Here is a 4,495-nt window from a genome sequence, read left to right as displayed (position 1 = left end):
GGATTGACACGTTGGCTGCGATGATGGGTTCAAATATAGCAGGAATCATGGAGCTGGCGCGGGATTGGGCAGTGTTTCATTCTGCTGTGCATGGGGTCACTGTGACTCAGAAACGACTAAACAGCACCTAACAACAATAACAATATAATCTTTAAGGTGATCCAAAACAATGTGGAAATTATCAAACAATATCATTAATATCACACACAAGTAAAATTTTGCTGAAGATAATTCAAAAACAGTTGCAACAGTATATTGACAGTAAACTTTCAGAAATTTAAGCTGGATTCAGAAGAGGATGTGAAACAAGGGATATAATTGCTGATACCAGATGAATCTTGGCTGAAAGCAAAGAATACCAAAAAATGTTTACTTGTGTTTTATTGACTATGCAAAAACATTCAACTGTGTGGATCATAGCAAATTATGGGTAACATTGTGAAGAATGAGAATTCCAGAACACTTAATTGTGCTCATGAAGAACATGTATATAGACCAAGAGGCAGTCATTTGAACAGAACAAGGGGACACCACATGGTCTAAAATCAGGAAGGGTATGTTTCCAGGTTGTATCCTCTCACCATTGAATATGTATTCAATCTGTATGCTGAGCAAATAATCTGAGCAGCTGGACTATAAGAAGAAAAATGAGGCATCAGGATTGGAGGAAGCCTAATTAACAACCTGTGATATGCTGATGACACAACCTTGCATGCTGGAAGTGAAGAGGACTTGAAGCACTTACTGATGAAAATCAAAGACTACAGCCTTAAGTGTGGATTACACCTTAACATAGAGAAAACCAACATTCTCACAACTGGAACAAAAACAACATCATGATAAATGGAGAAAAGATTGACATTGTCAAAAATTTCATTTTACTTGGATCCACAATCAATACTCATGGAAACAGCAGTAAAAAAAATCAGATGTTGTATTGCACTGGGCAAATCTGCTGCAAAAGACCTCTATAAAATGTTAAGGAACAATGGTGTCACTTTGAAGACTAAGGTGTGCCTAACTCAAGCCATAGGAGCTCTGGTGGTGTAGTGCCTAAAGCATCTGACTGCTAACCAGAAGCCTGGTAGTTCAAACCCACCAGCCACTCCTCAGAAAAAAGGTTGGTCAATCTACTTCTGTAGTGATATCACCTGGGAAACCTAAGGAGGGGTTGCTGAGTCAAATCCAACTTGACAGCAGTGAGTTTGTTTTTTTGTTAACCCAAACTATGGTATTTTCAATCACCTCATATGCATGTGAAAGCTAGACAATGAATAAGGAAGATCAAAGAATTGATGCCTTTGAATTGTGGTGTTGGGGAAGAATACTGAAAATACCATGGACTGTCAGAATGCAAACAAACCTGTCCTGGCAGAAGTGCAGCTGGTATGTTCCTTAGAAGTGAGAATGACTGGACTTTGTCTCACCTGCTTTGGTCATGTTATCCGAAGAGACCATTCTCTGGAGAAGGATATCATGCTTGGTGAAGTAGAGGGTCAGCAAAATAGGGGATGACCCTCAACAAGATGGACTGACACAGAGGCTACAGTGAAGGACTCAAGCATAGCAAATATTGTGAGAATGCCACGGGACAGAGCAGTGTTCCATTCTGTTGTAAATAGGATTGCTAAGAGTTGGAGATGACTCAGCAGCACCTAGCAACAACAATAACAATCTTTTTGGAAGCAGGCTGCCACATCTTTCTCCCATGGAACTGCTGATGGATTGCAACCGCTGACCTTTTGGGAAGCAGCTTAACCATCTGCCACCAGGGTTCCGCTTCTCCATACTAAGGCTCTACTGATGTTGAATTCTGAGCTTATCCCAGGCACTGTTCTGTTGTTGTTGTTGTTGTTGTTGTTGTTGTTATGTGCTGTCAAGTCAGACCTGACTCATAGCAACCCTTCCTTGTGCTTCCAAGGTGGTATCACTACAGAAGTAGATTGTCCAACCTTCCTTCCGAGGAGTGGCTGGTGGGTAGGCACTATTCTAGGCCCTTCAAAATAGACCTTGTTCCAGTGAAGGAGAGGGAAACCCTCCATGAGACTGACACAGTAGCCACAATAATGTGAAGGTGGCACAGGGCCAGATAATGTTTCTTTTTGTTATTATTATATTATTTTTATTGTTATTATTTTATTTATTTAATTTGCCTTCTTCGTCACCCAAGTTAAGTGTGTCTACACTCTAGTTACTGGATTACCCTCCCTTCCCCACCTACCCCTGGTAATCATTAAAGAATATTTCTCTTTTTGTAAAATCCTTTTCTTGACTTTTCACAATAGTAGTTTCATACAATAATTATCCTTTTGTGAATAACTAATTTCACTCAGCATAATGTCCTCTAAGTTCATTCATGTTATGAGGTGTTTCACAGATTCATCACTGTTCTTTAACATGGTATAGCATTACATTGTGTGTATGTACCTTTGTTTGTTGAACAATTCCTCTGTTGCTGGGTACTTAGCTCTCTTCCATCTTTTTGCTATTGTGAACAGTGCTGCAATGAACATGGGTGTGCACATACCTGTTCATGTCATGGCTCTTATTTCTCTAGGATATATACCTAGTAGTAGGATTGCTGGATCATATGGTATTTTTATTTCCAACTTTTTAAGGAAGCACCATACTGTTTTCCACAGTGGTTGCATCATTTTACAGTCCTACCAGCAACGTATGAGGTTCCAGTCTCTCCACATGCTCACCAGCATTTGTTGTTTTCTTTTCTTTTGAATGTTGCTATTAGTGCTGGGGTGTGATGATAGCTCCTTGTTGTGATTTGCATCTCTCTAAAGGCTAATGATCATGAGCATTTCTTCATGTGTTTCTTAGCTCCTTGAATGTCTTCTTTGGTTAAGCTTCTGTTCATGTGCTGTCCATTTTTTAATTAGATAATTTGTCTTTTTGTTGTTAAGTTGTTAAAGTTTTCTATAAATTTTAGAGATTAGTCCCTTGTCTGATATGTCATTGCCAGAAATGTTTTTCCCAGTCTGTGGGTTTTGTTTTTACTCTTTTGGTGGAATCTTTTGATGCACATAAGTGTCTAATTTTTAGGAGGTCCTAGTCATCTCTTTTGTTTTCTGGTGTTTGTATGTTTTTAGTTATGTCTGATAGTGTATTTGTGCCCTGAATTAAGACTGAGCAATCTACTTCTGTAGAAATACTGCCTCAGAAACCCAAGGAGGGGTCGCTATGAGTCAAATCAACTCCACGGCAGTGAGTTTGGTTTTGGTTTAAGCTTGAGGACCAGATAGCATTTCCTTTTGTTCTACAAGGGATTGCTTTGAATCAGGGGAATCACCTTTCCACTGTGCTGAGTTAACCTTCACACATCTCTGCGAGTCAGCTATTATTACCCCATTTCTAAATTAGGAAACTTAGGCTTAGAGCATAAATGATATGCTGTCTTAGGATAGACTCCTCAGAAAGCAGTCTAAGACAAGGATTCAAGGACAAGGATTCATATTCGAGTTGTTTACTTGAGAGGTACAGAAAGTAGGGGAGGTGATAAAGGGGAAGGAAGGCAACCAACAAAGGGTGTGTGATTGAGACAGCTGGGACTGGAGTAATTGGAGCCCAACTCTGGGGAGAAACACTGCACCGGCATGGAACATACACCTCAGAATCATCCCAGTCCAGGAACAAAGGAGCTGGGGTAAAGATAACCTGTGAGCCATTGTTGAAAAATGCTCCAATTGGTGTGAATTCCTAGACACTTCCACCCTGCCCTGGACAAGGGCCAAGTAGCATTCTACAGCTTTAGAGAGAGCAGCAGGAAGTTGGCCAACACTCAGTGCCATACAGTAAAATCTGTGAAAGCCAGTATCTATGTAGGGTGGAAACCTGTCAGGTAAGGAAAACTAAAATATTTTCCACTAAAAGGAGCAATGTTGTTGTTGTTATATGCCATCGAGTCAGACCCAACTCATAGCGACTCCTCCTTGGGTTTCCAAGGCAGTATCACTATGGAAGTAGATTGCCCCATCTTCCTTCCAAGGGATGGCTGATGGGTTTGAACCGCCAGCCCTCTGGTTAGCAGTCAAGTGCGTTAGGCAGTACACTACCAGAGCTCCCAAAAGGAGCGATAGATAAGTGGTAATATTGCACCCTGTTAATGGTGGAAAACTTGTGAGACCTGGAAAAACATGGCAGTCCCACTGAATTCCAGCTCTCACAGGTTACACTGTAGTAGTAGAGCCAGAGCCATGGTGAGTTGGAAAATGTTTAACAACTGGGTGTATAGATGGGGAAAAAAGAGAAGAGTTCAGAATTTTGTAACATTTACTGATTTCTGTAATATATATATTTCTACAATGGTCAGCCCCAGGGTTACAGGTGAGGAGAGACAACTCAGGGATGCCCGAAGTAGCAAGTGGGAAGAGCAGGAGAAAGGGGATTAAAAGCCAGGAAGCCAGAGAGAAGAGCAGTCAGCTGAAGGGATTAGGTAAGGAGAGGCAACTCAGGCCCACCCAGAGTAGCAGGCCAGAAGAGCAGG

Source organism: Orycteropus afer, unplaced genomic scaffold (assembly GCF_000298275.1).
Source record: "Orycteropus afer afer isolate SDZICR_OR568_19922 unplaced genomic scaffold, OryAfe1.0 scaffold00281, whole genome shotgun sequence".
Lineage (NCBI taxonomy): Eukaryota > Metazoa > Chordata > Mammalia > Tubulidentata > Orycteropodidae > Orycteropus > Orycteropus afer.
The sequence above is the reverse complement of the archived record's forward strand: the minus strand, read 5'-3'. Positions refer to the sequence as shown.